This window comes from Pan troglodytes, chromosome 1 (assembly GCF_028858775.2).
Source record: "Pan troglodytes isolate AG18354 chromosome 1, NHGRI_mPanTro3-v2.0_pri, whole genome shotgun sequence".
In the NCBI taxonomy this organism is placed as follows: domain Eukaryota; kingdom Metazoa; phylum Chordata; class Mammalia; order Primates; family Hominidae; genus Pan; species Pan troglodytes.
Window position 1 is genome coordinate 207,841,660 of NC_072398.2, and position 23,376 is coordinate 207,865,035.

Genomic DNA, 23,376 nt, shown 5'->3' on the forward strand with positions numbered 1-23,376 from the left:
TGGAAGGGGAACAGCTTTGATGAACAGCTGACCTTGTCCCAGTTTACGAGGAACTTAAAATTATTGAATCGTCTACCCTTATAGAATGGCTAAGAATACCATGCAATATGTAATGTGGCCACAGGGAGGAAAATGGCCTGGCCTTGTTTACAAGAAACCACGGACAAAAAAAGGAGCATTTAAGGCTGGGCACGGTAGCTCACGCCTGTAATCCCAGCACTTTTGGAGGCCGAGGTGGGTGGATCACCTGAGGTCAGGAGTTTGAGACCAGCCTGATCAACCAATGAAACCCTGTCTCTACTAAAAATACAAAATTAGTCGGGTGTAGTGGCACACGCCTGTAATCCCAGTTACTTGGGAGGCTGAGGCAGGAGAATCACTTGAACCCGGGAGGCGGAGTTTACAATGAGCCAAGATCATGCCATTGCACTCCAGCCAGGGCTATAAGGCGAAACTCCGTCTCAAAAAAAAAAAAAGGAGCATTTACATTTAAACCAAATGTATTTGTCCAACAAGGGAATGGGATGGGGGTGTGGAGGGGGGAGAGTTTATCATGATAGTGAGTATTCAGGCAGAGGCTAAGTTTTCACTTGGCTGAAGGCTCTAGAAAGGGTCACATGGACAGATGCCTCCTATCAGTCCTTCTAAGTGTGAACTTCCACGTAAGGTTCCCTTAGTCACCTCTGAGCACTTACTTTGTGTCAAGTTCTCGGTAAGGCTCTGAGGACCCAGAAACAAATGAGACAAGGTCATGGTTACTCAACTGAAATGCTGAAGCAGGATAGAGAAAGGCTGAGCTCTGGAAACAGGAGGCTGGAGTTTAATTCCTAGCTCTGTTATTTCGTAGCTGTGCATCACTGGAGATGCCACTTGGCCTCTGGTTCTGTTTCCTCATTTATGAACTAGGAACAACAGTTATCTTCATAGATTACAGGAACCCAGTGACAAAATACACCTGGAGCATTTGTAGCACAGTGCCTGGTATGTAGTAAGCATGTTATTTTATTAGTAGTAATATTTTTATGATGACCTTGGATAAGTCACTTCATTTTTCAAAGCCTCAGCTTTCTCATCCATAGGATGGAGTTAACACTGACATCACGGGGTTGGAATCTTGCTGTGTCGTGGGGTCGGGAGCTGCCATTTCGTCTCTCCGCTTCCTCCTGGGATAAGTGGGTCGCATCATGCCCACTTGATCGCGGACGGAAACCAGCCCCGTTCAGCGCAAAGGAGGAACCTGAATTAACAAGGACGCGATTTGCTGGCTGCGCTCCCGGGGTAGGAGGTTTGCGCTGGGTCCCATCCCCCGGCCGGTCCTGCTCAGGAAACGCGGAGAGAAAGCCAGGAACCAGGCCTGCCAGGCCCTGCGGCCCCTCAGCGCCGTCCCTCCTCCCCGGCCCTCGGCTGCAGGAAGCCGGCTGGCGGGAACGCCCTGCCTGGTGGGTGGGAAAGGCCGAGAGCGCGCCCGGCACCGGCGGCTTCTCAGGCCCGCGGCCGGCTGGCGGCGCGGAGCTGTCACTGCGGCAATCGGCGAACGCGCCGGCCCCCTCCCCCGCCGCCCGCAAGCCTGGTGCAGTCGGCCCATGAGTATTTCATGAAGTGCCGCAGCCGGATTCATGGCTCACTGGCGCAGGAGGGGAGAGAGGCTGAGTCCTGTCAAGCGCCAGCGCCCCACCCGTCACGGAGCGCACGCCGCGGGGGCCGGGCTGGGGAGGGAAGGGTGTCCAGCCCTCTCTTTTGGGTGGTGAGATGCTGAGGCCTGAGGGTTTCTAGGTGAGTGTTCAAGGTCATGGCTAGTAAACGGCAGGGCCGGGATGCAACTCGGGGTCTGTTTCATCCTAAAGTTTGTGCCTCGGGTCTGTGGTTCTGCTCCAGATTTTTGGGGTGTTTGGGGGGCAGGGGTTACGTTCTTGCCGCACCTCAAGAACCGGAGTTCTGTACCCTGGGGCTACCGATGTCCTCTCAGAGGTCTGTGAACCCCTTGTAATTGTGTAACATGTTGTGTGTGTTGCATTTTTCTTCGAAGTTCCAAAGGCGTCAGTGATCCAACAAGGGTTAAGAATTATAGCCCTCTGCAGGGCATGGTGGCTCATGCCTGTAATCCCACCACTTTGGGAGGCCGAGGTGGGAGGATCGCTTGATTCCAGGAGTTCGAGACCAGCCTGGGAAACATAGTGAGAACCCCCCCCCCCAATCATCCTTACAGAAAATTTAAAAATTAGCTGGACGTGGTGGCACACGCTTCTAGTCCCAGCTACTGTGGAGGCTGAGACAGGAGGATTGCTTGAGCCCAGGAGTTTGAGGCTGTGGTGAGGGGTGATTGTGTCACTGCACTGCAGCCTGGGTGACAGAGGCCAGACCCTGTCTCAAAAAACAAAAAACAAAAAACCCCCCAAAATTATAGCTCTCTAAGTCTGCTTTGAGGACCAGCTTCATGAGAGGTTGAGGTTCCTCTATGTCTATAGCCTCTTGAGAATATTTCTGCAAAGCCCCAGCTGTTACTCTGTAGCAACTTGGGGGCCTCTACAGGATCCCAGATCTTTCTACTGGATCTTGAGACTCTTTCTATAGGGTCTTGAGATCTCTCTGGGGATTTGAGCTGTTTATGGGGTCCTGGTGTCTCTTTCTGAGGTTCTGACATCTCACTATAAGGTCGGATGGTCCTCCATGGAATGAGTTCTAAACCTGGGCCTCAGGATGCCTATGAACTCCCTGAAATTGTATGCAAGATTTTGTGGGTCTGTCTGTATACATGGAATTCTGGAGAGAGGTTTCATGGATTTCACTAGATTCTTAAAAGAATCTGTGATCCCCCAAAAGCTGGGAAAAAATATTGCTTTAGAGCATTCATTTGGACAGGCCTTACTCCTTTCTCATCAATAAAAGTCAACGAAGTAGGGGGCTGGGCCATGGTGGGTCACACCTGTAATCCCAGCACTTTTGGGGAGGCTGAGGTGGGCAGATCATTTGAGGTCAGGAGTTCAAGACCAGCCTGGCCAACATGGTGAAACCCCGTCTCTACTAAAAATACAAAAATTAACTGGGTGTGGTGGCGCACACCTATAATCCCAGCTACTCGGGACGCTGAGGCAGGAAAATCACTTGAACCCAGGAAGTGGAGGTTGCAGTGAGCCCAGATCATACCACTGCACTCCAGCCTGGGCGACAGAGCAAGACTCCATCTAAAAAAAAAAAAAAAAAAAAAAGTCAAGGAAGTAAAAGGTGGAGGAAATAAAAGACAGATAAAAGACAGTGTTTTCTAGTAGAGTATGGGCTTTGTACTCAGGCATTCCTGGGTTAAAATCCCAATTTTGCCACTTACCAGCTGTGTGACCTTGAGCATGTTCCTTACCCTCTCTGAGCCTCCAGGCCACCTCCTCTAGGAAGCCTTCTCTGGCTCCTCAATTCAGTTAGGTCCCCACCCTGCATTCCCCCAATCCCTCCTGGCATATCACCTGATTCTTTGCAGCACTTAATGGAATTGTTATTAAGTAATTGTGTTTAATGTTGTCCTGTTTCTCCACTCCCCCAGTCCAGGAAACTTGGGACTTTTGCTGTATTACAGTCTGTGTAGTGCCTGGCACACGTTAGGCACTCAGCCATTTCTTATGAAATACATAAAAATGTAAAGGAATGGAGGGATGCAGGCCAGACACTGTACTAGGGACAGAAAGGGATCAGAAATTAATAAGCATCATTCCTGTCGTCAAGGAAGTCCCAGGCTGGAGGGAGAAATAAGATGCATGCGAGGAAGACTGTCCTAATTGCGCTAATGGGGGATGAACACTAATGGAGGCAAACACTAGGGGGGAAAGCACCAAAAGGTCCAAAGACGAGTGAGACCTAGTCCCTGAAGAGCTGAGATGCCTTTCCTTTGTATTATGTGTTACGATTTACAGAGCACTTAGCTTACATGAAATAGGTGGGTATACACTTACTCTGCAGAGGTGGGAAAACTGCTGCTGAGAAGAGTTCAATGACTTGCCCAAAGCCACCCAGCCAATAATGGCTGCCTGAGTGCATAGCTTATTTGCTTTGGAATACAGTCCATTTCCTCCCGGACTTGGGCTTTGATGTTGCACATGTCTTGGTTTAGATCCTACTAGATGTGTGACCAGTAAGTGACTTTCCCTGTCTGAGCCTAGTTTTCCCAGTCTGCAAGATAGCAATAATGACCCCCTATAACCTTTAAGAGATAGTATATGCAATATACTAGCAATAATGACCCCTATAACCTTTAAGAGGTAGTATATGTAAAGTACCCAGCATGATTCTTGGTTCAGAATAAAGGATCTATAAATGTTTGTGGAATGAATGAATGAATGAATGAAATGCACGTAGTAACGGTTGCCCTGAAACATGAGGGAGCAAAGGAATAGAGGGAACTTAAAATCATGCCATTTTGGGGATGATAGGAGAATTGAGGGCTATTTTATTCCTTCCTATTCTGACTTTCTATGATTCTTGGCAGACTTTGCATTGGCCTCAATCACACTGGGTAATCATTTATTGTTTGCAAACCAGCAAAAGTGAGCCAACTCCAGCTTGTTTAGCTTTCTTTTTATGTATATCTTTATTGCCTTTTTTTCTGATGACACAGTAATACTTCTACATGTAAAAAATTAAATTGCAGAAAGATATAATGAGTGAAAATGAAAGTGCAAGTTTAGACATGGTAGACACAAGGTGCTGACATATTGTGATTCTTTGGAAGGTGTGGAGGGGGCATAGGACAGTGTGATGGTGAATTTTATGTGTCAATTTGACTGGGCTAAGGGATGCCCAGATAGCTGGTAAAACATTATCTCTGAGTATTTCCAGGAGATATTAATATTTGAATTGGTAGATTGAGTAGAGAAAATTGCCTTCACCAATGTGGGTGGGCATGATCCAATTCACTGAGGGCCCAAAGAACAAGGGCCCTTGTCCAATTCACTGAGGGCCCAACAGAACAAAAAAGAGGAGGAAGGAAAATTTGCTCTCTCTCATTGAGCTGGAACATCCATCTTCTCCTGCACTTGGACATTGGAGCTCCTGGTTCTCAGATCCTTGGACTCTGAGACTTATACCAGCACTTCCCTGCCCACAAACCCCCATTCTTAGTACCACCATCTTTTCTGGTTCTCCAGCTTGCAAAAGGCAGATTGTGGGACTTCTCTGCTTCCATAATCTTGTGAGCCAATTCTTATAATAAGTAAATTTTATATATATATACGTATATATGTGTATATATACTCCTATTGGTTCTGTTTCTCTGGAGAACTCTGACTAATACAGACAGGGACAAAAAAAAATTCTCCCTGCTTAAAATTCTTTTTGTCCTGGCCTTGTCATGGTTCCTGAGACTTCTATTAGGTGTCTTACTTTTGGCTTCTAGCATTGAAAGTTCAAATGCAACCAAGGGCTAGGGTCAGGGGAGAAAGCGAAAATCGTCTCGGCATGGGCTTTCTTGGAACCCCACGAAGGAGGAGATGGGATCTGTGGAACTTTCTACTGCAGTATGCACAGGTGGCTCAGATGCCCACTGCTCGTATACCTTGTAGCTGTGTTTTTACCCCCTTTCCCCTCCATAGCAAAGTCTTTTTTGAAAGTTCTCACTATATGCACACACAGAACAGCAAAACAGGCTGGGCACAGTGTCTCACACCTGTAATCCCAGCACTTTGGGAGGCCAAGGCAGGTGGATGGCTTGAGCTCAGGAGATGGAGACCAGCCTGGGCAGCATGGTGAAACCTCATCTCTACCAAAAATACAAAAAAAAATTAGCTGGGTATGTTGGCAGGCACCTGTTATCCCAGCTACTTGGGAGGCTGAGGTTGGAGGATTACTTGAGCCTGGGAAGTGGAGTTGTAGTGACCTGAGATCATGCCACTGCACTTTAGCCTGGGTGACAAAGTGAGACTCTATCTCAAAAAAAAAAAAAAAAGAAAAAACAAAAACAAAATGAAACTCAGCAAAGCAAAAAAAAAGAAAAAAACTGAAGGTTCTCTAGCTTTTTTATTTATTTATTTTTTTAGAGACAGTGTCTTTCTCTGTCACTCAGGCTGGAGTGCAGTGCAGAGATCATAGCTCACTGTAGCCTCCAACTCCTGGGCTCAAGCAATCCTCCCTCCTCAGCCTCCTGAGTAACTAGGACCCCAGGTGTGAGCCACCATGCCTGGCGGTGGCTCACACCTGTAATCCTAGCACTTTGGGAGGCTGAGGTGGGCGGATCATGAGGTCAGGAGTTCGAGACCAGCCTGACCAACATGGTGAAACCCCGTCTCTACTAAAAATACAAAAATTAGCCGGGCATGGTGTCGCAGGCCTGTAATCCCAGCTACTCAGCAGGCTGGGGAAGGAGAATTGCTTGAATACAGGAGGCAGAGCCGAGATCGCACCACTGCACTCTAGCCTGAGTGACAGAGCAAGACTCTGTCTCAAAAAAAAATAAAAATAAAAATAAATAAATAAAATTTTGGCTGGGCATGGTGGCTCACGCCTGCAATCCCAGCACTTTGGGAGGACAAAGCTAAAGGATCGCTTGAGCCCAGGCATTCGAGACCAGCCTGGGCAACATGGTGAAACCCTGTCTCTACTAAAAATACAAAAATTACCTGGGTGTGGTGGATCATTCCTGTAATCCCGGCTACTCGGGAGGCTGAAGCAGGAGAATCGCTTGAACCTGGGAGGCAAAGATTGCAGTGAGCCCAGATCGTGCCACTGCACTCCAGCCTGAGCGACAGAGGGTGAACTCTGTCTAAAAAAATAAAAATAAAAAAATAAAAAATTTTTTTTGTAAAGACAGGGGTCTCACTATGTTGCCCAGGTTGGTCTCAAACTCCTGGTCTCAAGTAATCTTCCCACCTTGGCCACCCAAAGCACTGGGATTACAGGTGTGAGCCACTGCGCCTGGCCTATTTAGTTCTTTATAGTCTCCATATTTTTCTATGCATATACTAAGCATATATTACAAACTATAACTACAGGATCCTACTACACTTGTAATTCGGCAACTTACTCTTACTCTTTTCACTTAACAATGCCCAATAGAGACCTTTTATTGTCCAATCATGCAAATCTATTCCTTTCCTTTTACTAATGGAGGTCTTGCTGGGAGGATGAGGACATGTTCAAATAGTAACAGCAACCACTATATCCTGGCATGAACTAGGTGCCAGGCTCTGAACTCAGCTCTTTCACATGTTTAACCCTCACAGGCACTGTGTGAGAAAGGTAGTATTATTATTTCCATTTTGCAGATGAGAAACTGAGGTGCAGAGACCTAAAAGCCCAAGATTACATAACTAGTAAGTGGCAGAGCTGGGTTTTGAATCCCGATCTTTCCTGTGCCAAAGCTTTTGCTATGAATAAATCAATAAGTGGTTGCTGGGATCATGGGTCCTGGGGAGAAAGTTCTTTCTTCAGAACCTACCTTATATGTCCTGGGTTCTTCCTTCCAAGGGTTTGTGGTACTTGGAATCAGCATTAGCCCTTAGGAGCAACTCAGTAAAGGCCCTTCCTTTGCCTCCAGCAATCTTACAGCCATGATTACTTTTCACAGGAAGTGGTGTTTTTGAATATTTTTTCTAAAAATAAGCTATAATTTATTAGGGGCCTTTGAGGACCGGGCCAGGCATTTCAGGACACCCATGTGCCTGCCTGCAGCATAGGAAATTAATCAGAACCCCAAAGTTCCTCCCCTCCTTCCACAGGCCAGTGCTCTAGAAATGCCCAGTGCCTCATTGCAGTTCTCCTAGAGGATTGCAGAGATGCCAAGGGCGGTTTAACACAGATCCACGTCTCTGTAAAGAAGGTGAGAGGAGAAAGGCACGAAGCAGAAATGGGTCAGCTGTGCTGCAAAGAACTCTCAGAGAGAACTACAAGCTGACCCCAGCTTGGAGGCATGCTGAATGGCAGAGATGCCCTGGGGCATCATCAGATGTGACTCTGCTGAATCCATCTGGGGTCTGCAGACTGGAGTGCTGGTTTCCATTCCAATGGGAATGCTTTGCAGGGCCACTTTCAGCAAGCCTCTTCCTTTCTCAAGACCCTAAAGTCTTCCATATGAAATGATTAGGTGGATTGTTATGAGGTGCTGTGTGGTGTTAATAACTAGAAATAATACTGATTATAGTAGTTATATATAAAAAATACATATATAAATCATACAGTAATTATATATATATATATATATATATATATATTTTTTTTTTTTTTGAGACAGGGTCTCGATCTGTCACCAGGCTGTAGTGTGGTGGCATTATCATGGCTTATTGCAGCCTCCACCTCCCAGGTTCAAGGGATCCTCCCACCACAGCCTCCTGAGTAGCTGAGACTGCACGGGCACCACCAGGCCTGGCTAATTTTTAGTATTTTTTGTAAAGACGGGGTTTTGCCATGTTGCCCAGGCTGGTCTCAAACTCCTGGACTCAAGTGATCCACCCCCCTGGACTCAAGTGATCCTCCCAAAGTGCTGGGATTGCAGGCATGAGCAACCGCGCCTGGTCAATATAATACTACTGAAAATAAGAATGACAGGGGCCTGGTGTGGTGGCTCACGTCTGTAATCCTAGCACTTACGGAGGCCGAGGTGAGTGGATCACCTGAGGTCAGGAGTTCGAGACCAGCGTGGCCAACATGGTGAAACACCGTCTCTACTAAAAATACAAAAATTAGCCAGGTGTGGTGGCAAGTGCCGGTAATCCCAGCTACTTGGGAGGCTGAGGCAGGAGAATCTCTTGAACCTGGAAGGCAGAGGTTGCAGTGAACTGAGATCGTGCCACTGCACTCCAGCCTGGGCGACAAGAGAGAAAATTCGTCTCAAAAAAAAAAAAAAAAAAAAGAGAAAGAAAAAGAAAATAAGAATGACAATCATATTGTTCATATTGTTTGTGGAACACTGTGCCTGATGTTTTCCATACAGTATCTTAGGTAATTTTAAAACAAACACTACAAGACTATATTATTATCCCCATTTTATAGATGAGAAGACAGGCTCAGAGATGGCTATTATGACCCCGGAACATATGATCCCAGGGTTTTCTGGCATCAGAGCTTGAGCTCCACAAACATGTGTGGGTTCTGACCTCCAGGAAGTGCTAAGAAACAAATGGGAGGTCAGTTCTTTATAAGTTGTAGTGTTCATGCCCACGTGAGGGTTAAACACAATGTTATTGGTTATTCAGAACAGGGAGGATTGCTTTCTGGCTGGGAGAAGCTGGGAGGTGAGACAGCAGGGGAAGAGCTTCAGCAAAGGGTCAAATGTGGGAAAGCAGTGGGTGTGCTAAGAGAAGTTTGGATAAACTTTGTGTGTGTGTGTGTGTGTGTGTGTGTGTGTGTGTGTAAAGGTAGGAAGTGATCATACCAGGCCAGGGCTTTGGCCTTTATTCCATAGGCAATAAAGAGCTTACACAAGAGATGTCTCAAGAGACCAACCATGCTGCTGTAGTCAGAGAGGAAGCAGCCCTCAGCCCATCTGTGTCCTGGCTTGTGAATGCTGCTGCGTGCCAGCGTGTGGGAGGGCATCCGCAGCGAGAGCAGTCTCTGGCTGTGTCCTGTACTATGCTGGGTGTGGGTCTTGGGCTGTCTTTGAAGGCTTCCTCCTGGCTTCTCAGGGCACTAGGTGCCTTTTAGATAGTAGACTTAAAGGAAGTATGTCATAGAAGTATGGGAGGGGATTTTGAGATCATCTGGTTATTCCCCCTTCCCATTTTAAAGAAGATGAAAATCGGGAACATAGATGGGAAAGTACTTGTCTAGCATCACACAAAGAATTAATAGCACAGTGGGGGACTGGAACCCATGCCTCCTGAGTCTGAGCTGAGTTCCTTCTCTGCATTTGCAGAGTAATAGAAATAGGATTTGTTGAGTGATTATTCCATATCAGGTTTTAGGCTAAGCACCTTTCCATTGATTATCTCATTTAATCCTCACAACCCTACTGAGAGTGTCCCGCTTTTTTCTTTTTCTTTTGAGACAGGGTCTCACTCTGTCACCCAAGCTGGAATGCAGTGGCACGATCACGGCTCACTGCAGCCTCGACCTCCCTGGGCTCAAGCGATCCTCCTACTTTAGCTTACCGGCGGGCGCCACCACGCCCAGCTAATTTTTGTATTTTTTATAGAGATGGGGTTTCGCCATGTTGCCCAGGCTGGTCTCGAACTTCTGAGTTTAAGCGATCCGTCCGCCTCAGCCTCCCAAAGTTCTGGGATTACAGACTTGAGCCACCACGCGGGCCGAAAGTGTCCCTCCTGAAATCGAGAAGTCTTGTCTTCCATTTCGATTTCCCAGGGCGCCTAGCACAGGACCCAGCTACGGAGGCAATAAAAACTTGGTGGAGTCTAAGTCCTGGGAAGGGAAAAAAAGGACGGAGGGGGCGGGGCCTACAGACAACCCCGCCCATCGCAAAGACCCCGCCTTCCAGAACACTGACGTCACAATTTGGCCCCGCCCCTCATTGTCAGTCCCGCGGAGCCAGAGGAGGCCCCGGTCGCTGGCAGCTGAGCGGCGGAACCCTTCGCGGGCGGGAGCGCGGTTCGGGGCCGCAGAGGTGAGGGTCCGTGAGGCGGCGGCGGCGGGAGCGCGGCGCGGGGAGGGGAGGGCGGCGGGGTTGGGAGGCCGGTCCCGGGTGAGGTCGGGGCACCCGCGGCCACGGGGCAGAAGAAACCGCGGGCGCAGCCGAGGAGAGATGGGGGTGTGGAGTTGGGGGAGAGTTGGAATGGATTTTGGAGGAAGGGCTCAGGAGGGGACCTTTTGGGGCGAGACCCAGCACATGTTTGTGGAGTTGGAGGAAGAGACTCTGAGGAGATTTTTTCCTCGGGAGGGGGAGGGAAGGTTCTGAGGAGACTTCTTGGTGGGAGCAAGACTCTGAGAAATGTTTGGGGCAGAGAGGCGGAGGAGACATTTTCGAGGGGGCGGCGAAGAGTTTCGGGGGTAGAGTTTGGGGTTGGGGGAGGGGGCGCGGGCCGACAGGGGCGGGGGGCGACGAGGCGGCCGGGGAGGGGGCTGCGCGGGGCCCGGCGGGCACCGGAGGAAGGAAGTGATCAGACAGGAAGGGCCCGGGAGCTGCAGCAGGAGGAGGAGGAGGGCGGTTTGGGAGCGCGTCGGGCCGGCGTGCGGGGCCAGCTGCGGGCGCGGGGCGCGGGGCGCGGGCCGCGGGCCGGGCGGGGAGGGGTCCCGCGGCCGCCGCAGCTGTCGGCCGCGCCGGCCCGCGTCCCGGGCGCTCTGCTGGTCTCGCAGCCAGACCGCTGGGCCGGGAAGGAATTCGAGGCATTCGCTTTGTTTAAGTTGCCAGTAGACAGTCCTTAGGACTAATTAATGGTGGAATCTGCAGGGGGACGCCGGCGAGCGGGGCCGGGGCCTCCCCCCGCCCGCCGCGGTGAACTTTCCGCAGCGCGGGGCCCGCCTCCCGGCGCACCCCCGGCCCCCGCCCAGCCGCCCGGGCAGGGAAGGAGCCATGGCTTCCCGGAGCGCAGGAATGAAGTGCGGTTTCTGGGGCTGGTGGCCTCTGGCTGCGGAGCCTGCCTGCAGGGAACCTGGCGACCCGGAGCGGCCGCGCTGGGGCTTCGGAGCCCGGTTTAGAGCTCTTGGAGGTGGCTGCGGTTTCTGTGCATAACCTTGGAGGAGCCTCTGTGAGCCGAGAAAGACCATCTTGCTTTGGAGCATCTGTTTCTTCATCGCGTCAACCCCTTTCCTAACACTGCAGAGCTTGTTGTGGCTTGTTTCGGGAATGCCGAGGCCAGTGCTCACCCTTGCGGGTGGGAGAGGGGAAGAGAGTAGGCACCCCCAAAACCCCTGCAGTGTGATTTCTAGAAGGCCAGAGACTGCCTGCAGCTCCACCGTCGCACCTTCACTGACTTGAATGACCTTGGGGGAAGGATTGCGCTGCTGAGCCCTTGGTGCCTTATCTGTCGTTGGAGGAGAAAATACTCTCTGGACCTCCCTGCCTTTTGGGGATGTTTTGAGGGGTGGGGTTTGCTCAGGGTATTTCTTTTACAGACGGCTGCAGTTCTGGCCTAAGGAGCTGGACTGGTGTCAGAGCCGGGAGAATTCAGATCACCTAATAAGATTTGACTACCTCAAATTAGGGAGGGAGGGGTTTGAATTTTAGGAGGACATTTCTTTTTGGGGAATCTGGAAGGTGTGTTCCAGATTGCCTTCTGTCACCTTGTTTGCAACTTTGGTAGTATTCATGTGGTTAAATTGAATTACTCCCATAGAAAATTCTTCTTTTGTCAGAAATAATTGTTTTGCTCAGAATTCCCCTGGGGGCAGATTAAGGTTTTGCTCAATTTACTCCTAGAAGAATTTACTCCTAGAAGAATTTTCCAGGTTTCTAAAATTAAATCACTTTTCTAAACATAGTAACTAAAGTTTGAAAAGCTGGAAATAGTGAGCTGGGAAGGGAATGGGTTGGAGTATGAAGAAGGCAGCAAACACAGGTTCATTGTTGACCAGTGATTAATAATGCGGATTGTTAATTAGCCTTCGTTGATTATGAGGTGTTTTCTTAATCTTAAATAATTTAAGACCAAGAAAAGGAACTAATGTTGTTGAGTTGCCTGTTCTGTGCCCAGTAATTATGCTAGGTGGTATAGATCTTAGGCAGTCTTCCCAAGAATTTTGTGAGGTGGTAGTTAGCATCCCTTTTTTTTTTTTTTTGAGACGGAGTGCTCTGTCACCCAGGCTGTAGTGCAGTGGTGCGATCTCGGCTCACTGCAACCTCCGCCTCTCATGTTTAAGCTATTCTCCTGCCTCAGCCTCCCGAGTAGCTGGGATTACAGGTGTGTGCCACCTTGCCCGGTTAATTTTTGTATTTTTAGTGGAGATGGGGTTTCACCATGTTGGCCAGGTTGGTTTCGAACTCCTGACCTCAAGTGATCTGCCCGCCTCGGCCTCCCAAAGTGCTGGGATTACAGGCGTGAGCCACCGCTCCCAGTCAGCATCCCTGTTTTATAGATGAGCAAGCCAAAGGTCAGAAAGTAAAGTGGCTGTCCCAAGTTCACACACACAACTAGTAAGAAATGGCACTGGAATTCATACCCAGGTCTGTTTCTCAGGTCTGTGGTTGTCTCTCTACTTTGCCCACTGCCTTGGGAATCATGAGACCTAGTTTTTTGGCCTTTGACTCAGCCACTGGGTGACTGTGGGCCCTAGAATAAGTCATTTAAGTCTATTCTCCAATAGTATTGCCTTTTCTTTCAGCAGTGTTGTAAATATGCACTTGAAGTGTGCTGTTTTTTTTTTTTGTTGTTTTTTTTGGTAAAAAGACAAACATATAAGGCTGTAGTAGTGTAGTAGTGGTATGTACTATATGCCTCTAGGTGCTTACTTATTTCTTATGATGAAAGCATTTCTGTTAAAATGGGGAGTACCTAAGTGATCATATATTTCATTTATGTAATGGAAGTTGATGGATAGCTAATGGCCCTTCCAGTGTAAAGCGGCCATCATTAAGGTAACATTATCAGAAACAGAATCATTTTTCATGTAATACAGCTTTTAGGGACAGTGTCAACTTATGAGTAAAGCATGCTGTTACAGGTAGGACCCGGATAGTCCAGGCTGAAAGATGTGGTATAAACTTTGATGCATATAATAGATGCATAGCAAATATTTGATGAGTGAATGAATGAATGTAATGAATGTATTCCCTTTTTTTTTTGGAGTGCAGTGCTGTGATGATGTCTCACTGCATCCTCTACTGCCTGGGCTCAAGTGATTTTCCCACGTCAGCCTTCTGAGAAGCTGGGACCACAGGTGTGTGCCACCATGCCTGGCTAACTTTTTTTTTTATTTATAGAGATGAGGTTTCCCTGTGTTTCCCAGGCTGGTCTCCTGGAACTCCTGGGTTCAGGGGATCCTCCCATGTCAGCCTCCCAAAGTGTTGAGATTACAGGCATGAGCCATCATGCCCTGCCCGGAATGCATTCTTTAAAAAAAAAAAAAAAAAAGCTTTATTGAGGTATAATTTACATACAATAAAATTCACCAATTTTAAGTGTACAGTTTGACGAATTTTGACACATGTATACAGTTGTATAATTACCACCACTGCGTTTATTTTTTTAAACTGTGTGTTATCTTTTAGGAATTGGGTAGCAGATTTATCCCTGGGAATGTTATGAGGTTTCTATGCTCAGATTCAATACTGTGAGATCAGAATGAATATTAGAGTGTTAATGTGCCAACTTGGGAGGAAATAGGAAAACCTTAGGTATTTAATGGTGAGGTAAATAGGAAGAATAAGGAGAGACATTTATTGGATTAGGGGAAAGATAAATAAATTCAGGAGGAAGTAGATTTTAGTTACTTTTAAGACAGAGGATACATTTTGGGGAAAAAGTTACCAAAAGATTTAAGGTGTTGAACTTTTTATTTTTTTCTTTTGAAATGGTAGCTCCTGAAATATAAAACTTAACATCTTTGGCTGTGCTTAAGAAGCGCTTAACAAATTATGGTTGTTCAAATAATACTTAAGGGTGGGGATGGTGTAAAGTGGTTGAAGGCCTTGCCCTTCCACCTATGACAGAATATCCTTAGTGTTGATCTCTAACTTGTTTTAAGTAATATTCCACAGAGGGAAGAATACATTAGGTAGCAATTGTGGCTTGCGGGGAAGATTGTTTCTTCCTTTTCATAATTTCTCAAGTCACTGAACTTCTCCCAGTATGCTTTAGCTCAAGTCTCTGTCTGTGTCTTAGAAAATGCCTGGAACCTCTGCTAGTGAGCTTCTAGAAGAAGCCCCATTTCTACCTTCTCTTTATTTTTTGATTTTATCTTTATTCATTCTGTTTCTGTATGGTGACTGTTTTTTTTTTTTTGAGACGGTGTCTCACTGTGTCGCCCAGGCTGAAGTGCAGTGGTGTGATCTCGGCTCACTGCAAGCTCCGCCTCCCGGGTTCACGCCATTCTGCCTCAGCCTCCCGAGTAGCTGGGACTACAGGCACCCGCCACCATGCCCGGCTAATTTTTTGTATTTTTAGTAGAGATGGCATTTCACCGTGTTAGCCAGGATGGTCTCGATCTCCTGACCTCGTGATCCGCCCGCTTCGGCCTCCCAAAGTGCTGGGATTAGAGGCGTGAGCCACCGCGCCCGGCCGGTGACTGTTTTATAAGCCCTTCTCTCACCCATGGATTTGTCTGAGAATGGAAACTTTTTTTTTTTGCTCTGCCCGAAGCAAAGGAATTCTTGTTAAATCCACCATTGGTCCTCCGTATACCATTAGGAAATAATAATTAACCCTTTAGATCTACTCAAAGGGGTGACTATAATAGTGTTCCCTCCTTGAGCGGGGGACATGCTAATCTTCTCTGTATTGTTCCAGTTTTAGTATTTGTGCTGCAGAAGTGACTACTCTGTTCACCTTTGAAAAAATAATAACTCTATGAGGTAGTCATTATCCTTATTTTATAAATGAGGGAACTGAGCTCAGAGCAGTTAACTGCCAGAGAAAGTGAGGGGCAGACCATTGATTCGAGCTCAGGTATGATTGATGCTCAGGTTTGGGGTCTATGTCATTACACTCTCAGTTGTATGGGAGTGGAGGGTCAAGGGAAGAGCTTGAAAATACCATATTAAAATATGAGCCACAACATGACAAGCATTGCTAACCTTTTTAGGCATTGCTGTTGTCATCTATGACTTTCTTAATTTCTGGAGATTCCTCCTTATGTTCTAAGGAATTTATAGTTAATCCTTTAGTATTGCACAACTTCCTTCCCAGATTCAGCATTTTTTTTTTTTTTTTTTAAGAGACGGGATCTCACTCTTTCTCTCGATCTGGAGTATAGTGGCAGTCATAGCTCACAGCAGCCTTGAACTCCTGGGCTTAGGCAGTTCTCCTTCCTCAGCCTCCGATTAGCTGGGACTACGAGTGTGCACCACCATGCCCAGCTAATTAAGAAACATTTTTTTTTTTTGTAGAGACAGGGTTTTGCTTTGTTGCCCAGGCTGGTCTTGAACTCCTGGGCTCAAGCGATTCTCCCACCTTGGCCTCCCAGAGTGCTGGGATTACAAGCATGAGTGGCACCTGGCCCCAACATTCTTTTTTTTTTTTTTTTTTTGAGAGAGTCTCACCCTGTCACCCAGGCTGGAGTGAAGTGGTGTGATCTCGGCTCATTGCAACTTCCACCTCCCGGGTTCAAACGATTCTTCTCCCTCAGCCTCCCAAGTAGCTGGGAGTACAGGTGCCTGCCACCACACCCAGCTAATTTTTTTTTTTTTTTTTTTTTTTTTTTTTTTTGAGACGGAGTCTCGCTCTGTCGCCCAGGCTGGAGTGCAGTGGCGCGCGATCTCGGCTCACTGCAAGCTCCGCCTCCCAGGTTCACGCCATTCTCCTGCCTCAGCCTCCCGAGTAGCTGGGACTACAGGCGCCCGCTACCACGCCCGGCTAATTTTTTTGTATTTTTAGTAGAGACGGGGTTTCACCGTGTTAGCCAGGATGGTTTCGATCTCCTGACCTCGTGATCCGCCCGCCTCGGCCTCCCAAAGTGCTGTAATTTTTGTATTTTTAGTAGAGACAGGGTTTTACCATGTTGGCCAGGCTGGTCTCGAGCTGCTGACCTCGTGATCCGCCTGCCTCGGCCTCCAAAAGTGCTGGGATTACAGGTGTGAGCCACCGCACCCAGCCTTATTCTTTATTAACATGGTACTTTGTATCACTGGCTATTTGAATTACTCCTCTGAAAGCTTCTACCAGGGTAATCTTTCATTCAAGACCTGCCGTATTTGCATGTGCCCCTTTATACTGTTTGTTTCTTTATTTTTACAAAAAAATTTAAAAATATGGACTGCTTTATGAATTAGCATGTCATCCTTGTGCAGGGCACATACTAATCTTCCCTGTACCCTTCCAATTTTAGTATTTGTGTTGTGGAAGTGAGCACTCTATTCCTGTTTTTATCTGGACAAAATAGTATTTTAAAAATGTATTAGGGGCTGGGCTAGCATGGTGAAACCCCGTGGCTACTAAAAATACAAAAAATTAGCCAGGCATGGTGGCAGGCACCTGTAGTCCCAGCTACTCGGGAGGCTGAGGCAGGAGAATGGCGAGAACCCAGGAGGCAGAGCTTGCAGTGAGCCGAGATCACGCCACTGCACTCCAGCCTGGGCAACAGAGCGAGACTCCGTCTCAAAAAAAAAAAATGAAAGTATATTACGTTATTAAAAACTTTATGATTGAAGTATATAATACATATACAGAAAAATGCATGTAAAAGTGGAATTTGATGTTTTTTTCCCACAAACTGAATATACCCATGTAAGCAGCACCTAGATCTAGATCAAGAAACAGCGTTACCAGTACCTAGAAGCCCCTATCCAGTTCCCTTTCAGTTCCTGTCTCCCCTCTACCACCCAGGGTAATCACCATCCTGACTTCTGACAGCATAGATTATTTTGCTCTTTTTTTGTACTTTTGTAAAAATTGAATCATATAGTATATATTGTTTGTGGTCTGGCTCCTTTTATTTAACACTAATGTGACCGTGCAAAAATTTTTAGTGGTTTTTAGTTTTGGAATAAAATTCAAATTTCAGCTCTTTTTTTTTTTTTTTTTTGAGACAGTCTCGTTCTGTCGCCCAGGCTGGAGTGCAGTGGCGCGATCTCAGCTCACTGCAACCTCCACCTCCTGGGTTCAAGCCGTTCTCCGCCTCAGCCTCCCAAGTAGCTGGGATTAAAGGTGCCTACCACCATGCCTGGCTAATTTTTGTGTTTTTAGTAGAGACGGAGTTTCACCATGTTATGTTGGCCAGGCTGGCCATGAACTCCTGACCTCTTGATCCACTCACCTCAGCCTCCCAAGGTGCTGGGATTACAGGCGTGAGCCACTGTGCCTGGCCATTTCAGTTCTTTATTTTGACCTATAATGCCCTGTATAGCCCGTCTGCTGGCTACTTTTCGGGTAGGCAATTGGCATTTTATGCCAATCTCATTGCCCATTATGCCTCTGTTACGCTAACTTCTTATTTTTATTCTTATTTTATTTAATTTTTAGAGATGGGGTCTTACAATATTGCTCAGGCTGGTCTCAAACTCCTGGCCTCAAGCTGTCCTTTGGCCTCCAGAGTAGCTGAGATTACAGGCATGAGCCACTGGCCTTATTTATTTTTAAACTCAGTGAGCTGTTTCCTACCTCAGGGCCTTTGTATGCATGGCTCTGTCTTCCTCGAACACTTCTTTTCCCTGCTCTTTGCATGGCTGCCTTCATGCCTGAGCTTATGTATAAATATCAGGGATACTTTTTCTCATCATCGTGTCTTGATAGTCCTTTCCCATTATTCCCTGTTACTGGCTTCTGTTGCCTCCTTTCATAGCACCTGTTGCAATTTATGATTATATATCTGCGTGCATGATTATTATGTCTTCCCTGCTAGATTCCATGAAAGCAGAGAACTCATCTGTTTTGTTCTCCAGTGTATATCTAGTGCCTAACACAGTGACTGACATAGAGTAGGTATTTAATAAATATTTAATGGCCATATTCCCAATTCAGCACCTTTGGTCCCATTATCTTTTGTCCTTTCCTCTTATGCTGTTTAACTATTTAAATCTTTTCCACCCCTCAAGACTGAGCTCAGTTCTCCCTCTTTGAAGTCTATCATGGTTTTGCAACAGTTAATCTTTCTTCTCTAAAATTTTATAGCATTTATTGCCAGTACCACCTCATGTTCATGGAAAATCACACTATCACATATCTTATTTTACCTAGTTGTATCAAAAGCTTCTTATTTTCTCAGAAATCTTGTAGCTTGTTATGCCAGTACCCCTCATATTTTTGGTTAACTTGACTAGCTTCTATTAATATCTTAATTAGCTAATTTGACTGGAAGCTTCTCGATCAGAAGCTGTTTTAGCTAATGCCCTCCTCAGTTATTTTCACTGGCACATAGTAGGTCTTTAGTAGAGTTTTTGATGACCAATGATATTTATGTATAGGTAGCAATTTTAATTTCTTAAGCTTATTAACTTGGATTCTTTTTATTAGAATCCTGCTTAGTATTTTCTCTAATCTAAAGGCCGGGAGTGCACCAACTGCTTCCGGCGATATAGAGACTATTAGGGTGTGAAAGTACAGGAGTCCAGTCCTAATGCCACAAAGCAGATTCTCCTTTGGAACTTGTCACTGGTGTAGAATTAACTATGCAGAATTCCTTCTTAGAAAAAATGCTTTATCAGTGCTTGTTTAATGTTCTCAGATTGGAATTACTAACAGAAACAAGACACTAGGTAGTACTTTATTTGAATTTTCTGTTGACTAACATTTTATTTTGATGTCAACAAAGCAAATCTTGAGCCAATCTGCTTAAAGCTGCTTTGTCTGATGGGTAAGCTCTCTCAGTAGTTACTCTTCCTCTTGTGTTAAAGGCAGAAGAATGTGTGTTCTATAAGCCAATTTAAATGCAAATTTAAATTAGTAGCAACTTAGTTGATTTAACTCAGTACATATTTCAAATTAAGTGGTAAATTTAAATTAGTTTTTAGGAGGTACCTACTGTGTATTTTAAATCAGTGATTATTTTGGCTTTTCTGATGAAACTATATCAGAATATTACAGGGTAATGTAGTAATTGGTTTGTTTTTGTTTTTGTTTTTTGAGACGGAATTTTACCCTTGTTGCCCATGCTGGAGTGCAGTGGCTTGATCTTGGCTCACTGCAACCTCCACCTCTTGGGTTCAAGCGATTCTTCTGTCTCAGCCTCCCGAGTAGCTGGAACTACAGGCGCATGCCACCATGCCCAGCTAATTTTTGTATTTTTAGTAGAGACAGGGGTTTCACCATGTTGGCCAGGCTGGTCTCGAACTCCTGACCTCAAGTAATCCGCCTGCCTTGGCTTCCCAAAGTGTTGGGATTACAGGCATGAGCCACCGCGTCTGGCGTGATACTGATATTATTAGCCATTGGCTATGTGACAGGCACTATCCTAAGCATTTTTCATACATTAGTTTATTTACTCATTCACTCAACAAATATTTATTGAGTACCTATCATGTTTCAAGCTCATAATCTCAAGTATTCTTCACCACACCCATGAAGTAAGTATATAGTTTATTATTTTAACCCCATTTTACAGATGAGGAACTGGTACACACAGAAGCTAGATATCCAGTGTCACAAGCTGTTGAGGGTCAGATACTGAGATTTTTTAAAAGAATGCCAGTTAGTGACATCTTTGGCATGAATTAATTCTATGCTAGGTTTTTATCTTTGGGAGGGGAGCAGTAATCAAATTTTTTTTTTTGAGACAGAGTCTCGCTCTGTAGCCCAGGCTGGAGTGCAGTGGTGCGATCTCGGCTCACTGCAAGCTCTGCCTCCCGGGTTCACGCCATTCTCCTGCCTCAGCCTCCCGAGTAGCTGGGACTACAGGTGCCCGCCACCACGCCTGGCTAATTTTTTTGTATTTTTAGTAGAGATGGGGTTTCACCATGTTAGCCAGGATGGTCTCAATCTCCTGACCTCGTGATCCGCCCTCCTCAGCCTCCCAAAGTGCTGGGGTTACAGACCTGAGCCACCGTGCCTGGCCAGTAATCAAATTTTGAAGTCTCTGGTAAACTGTAGTCAAAATGATTAGAACAGAATGTGATAAGCTAAACTGAGATTACTTCTTCTCTTACCCCTAACCCATCTCTTTTTTTTTTTTTTTTTGAGATGGAGTCTTGCTCTGTCATCTCAGCTCACTGCAACCTCTGTCTCCCGGGTTCAAGGGCTTCTCCTGCCTCAGCCCCCTGAATAGCTGGGATTACAGGCACCTGCCACCACAGCTGGTGAATTTTTGTATTTTTAGTAGAGACGGTGTTTCACCATGTTGGCCAGGCTAGTCTTGGACTCCTGGCCTCAAGTAATCTGCCCACCTCCGCCTCCCAAAGTGCTGGGATTACATGCATGAGCCACCATGCCTGGCCCCAACCCATTTTTTTTTTTCTTTTTTTTGAGACAGTGTCTTGCTCTTGCCGCTCAGGTCAGGGTGCAATGGCATGATCTCGGCTCACTGCAACCTCCATCTCCCGGGTTCAAGTGATTCTCCTGCCTCAGCCTCTCAAGTGGCTGGGATTACAGGCGCCTGCCACCATGCCTGGCTAATTTTTGTATTTTTAGTAGGCAGGGTTTTGCCATGTTGGCCAGGCTGGTCTCGAACTCCTGACCTCGTGATCTGCCTGCCTTGGCCTCCCAAAGTGCTGGGATTACAGGCGTGAGCCACTGCGCCTGGCCTAACCCATCTTTTACAAGAAAAATTTCACAGAACAGCAAACAATATGGAAAGTATTTTGGAAAATCCCAGTTTATTCAAACCAAGGTGAACCGAGTATAAAAAGATGAGTGGATATAAATAACCATATTAAATACTGTGCCTTCAGGGGCACTCTGGAAGCAAATATAATGGAAGTATGAGTTTAAATGTTTAAATTAGACAATTTCAGTTGTTTTTCATTACTTTTCAGTATCATTTGACTGCTTTTACGCAGGTCTGGTATGATATTTCACATTTCCAGTTTTGTTACTATGTAGTTTCATAGTCATCTCTGGGGCAACTGTAAGGTATTATGACTGCCTTTTTTTTTTTTAAAGAGACAGGTTCTCATTCTGTTGCCCAGGCTGGAGTGCGGTGGCTCAATAATAGCTCACTACAACTTTGAACTCCTGGGCTCAAGCAATCCTCCTGCCTCAGCCTCCTGAGTAGCTAGGGCTACTAGTGCATGCCACCATGCCTGGCTAATTAAATTTTTTTTTTTTTTTTGTAGGGACAAGATTTATGTATTATTTTTGTTTTGTTTTGTTTTGTTTTGAGATGGAGTCTCCCTCTGTGGCTCATGCTGGAGTGCAGTGGCGCGATCTTGGCTCACTGCAACCTCCGCCTCCTGGGTTCAAGCTATTCTTCTGCCTCAGCCTCCTGAGTATCTGGGATTACAGGCACCCACCACCACGCTGGGCTAATTTTTGTATTTTTAGTAGAGATGAGGTTTCACTGTGTTGTCCAGGCTGGTCTTGAACTCCTGACCTCAGGTGATCTGCCTGCCTTGGCTTCCCAAAGTGCTGGGATTATAGGCATGAGCCACTGTGCCTGGCGAGACAGGTCTTGATATGTTACCCAGGCTGATCTTGAACTCCTGGCCTCAAACGATCCTCCTGCCTCAGCCTTCCAAAGTGCTGGGATTGTAGGTAGGCACCACTGTGCCTGGCCTAGGACGGCTTTTTAAAAACAAACATCAGAACTCTCCAAATGGGAAGTTATTTTTTTTTTATTGAGACAGGGTCTCACTCTGTTACCCAGGCTGGACTCCAGTGGCATGATCACAGCTCACTGCAGCCTTGAACTCCCGGGCCCTAGCAGTCCTCTCACTTTAGCCTCCCTAGTAGCTAGGACTATAGGCATGCACTACCACATCTACTAATTCTTGTATCTTTGTTAGAAATGGGATTTTGGCATGTTGCCAGGCTGGTCTGCAACTCCTGGGCTCAGTGATCCTCATACCTTGGCCTTCCAAAATGTTGGGATTACAGGCGTGAGCCACTGCTCCCTGCCTTGGAAAGTTATGTATTTATTTTAGTGACATTTCCAAATTCTGAAATATTTGGTATATTTCTTTTGAATTTGTCTTTAGAGCATATTGCGTGTTCTTAATTCTGGTAAGTCATCATTGTGCGGGTGCTTATATTTAACTTTTGGAGATAGGAAAGTCTGGTGAAGGAAGTGAGTGGTCAGCATTGTTTTTGGCCACAAATGAAATGTTATTCTAAAAGGTGGAGACTAGCATTTTGTGTGCGTGTGAGGTTTGTCTTTGAGAATTCTATAAATGGCACGTCAAAAAAGTTTTGAGTCTTGGCCACATGATTGGAAGATGCGCCCAGTCATCCCAATCCTTGGAAGGTCTTACCTCCCAAGATGGCGCCATTGAATAACAGCACTTGTTTTCAGTGCTGAAACCTCTATAAAACAAATCATGGTATGAATATGACCCATATTACAATTAAATTGGAATTCTCTTAATGAAAACTTTAGGTTGTATTAATGTCACTGTGATTTTATTTATAACGTTAATAAATTAATATTGTTAAATTTTGTCTAAGAAAGGAACATGTTTAGTCTGCTGACAGGCAAATCTGTGTAGGAACAGATTCGAACTGAAGTATAATTAAAGGGCGAAATGTATTTTTCCGGCCCACTTTCCAATGCTTTATTTTTTGTTTTTATTTTTTGAGACAGTCTCGCTCTGTTGCCCAGGCTGGAGTGCAGTGGCATGATCTCGGCTCACTGCAACTTCCGCCTCCTGGGTGCAAGCGATTCTCCTGCCTCAGCCTCCCCAGTAGCTGGGATTACAGGCTCATGCCACCATGCCTGGCTAATTTTTGTATTTTTAGTAGAGACAGGGTTTCACCATGTTGGCCAGGCTGGTCT

The 23,376-nt window shown here is 46.2% G+C and overlaps 1 protein-coding gene, 1 non-coding gene and 1 pseudogene across 15 annotated transcripts in view; 1 reads left to right on the plus strand and 2 right to left on the minus strand.

The window, feature by feature from the left end:
• Positions 1–1,436: 1,436 nt before the first annotated feature.
• Positions 1,437–23,376, plus strand: part of LUZP1 (leucine zipper protein 1) — a 93,277-nt gene continuing 71,337 nt past the window's right edge. For 5 of the 14 annotated variants that reach the window (XR_010147742.1, XR_010147740.1, XR_010147749.1 and 2 more), the window contains exon 1: positions 10,441–10,531. The gene's annotated coding sequence lies outside the window, so the exon portion shown is untranslated. Of the gene's footprint in view, positions 1,774–10,272; positions 10,532–23,376 lie in introns of those variants that run through there. The other 9 variants (XR_002944116.3, XR_010147744.1, XM_024356922.3 and 6 more) reach the window with 4 other exon arrangements.
• On the minus strand, positions 15,238–15,338 carry LOC112207070 (U6 spliceosomal RNA; annotated as a pseudogene).
• Positions 16,763–16,869, minus strand: LOC112207010 (U6 spliceosomal RNA). Its single transcript, XR_002941493.1, has one exon. It is a non-coding gene; the product is annotated as a U6 spliceosomal RNA (small nuclear RNA).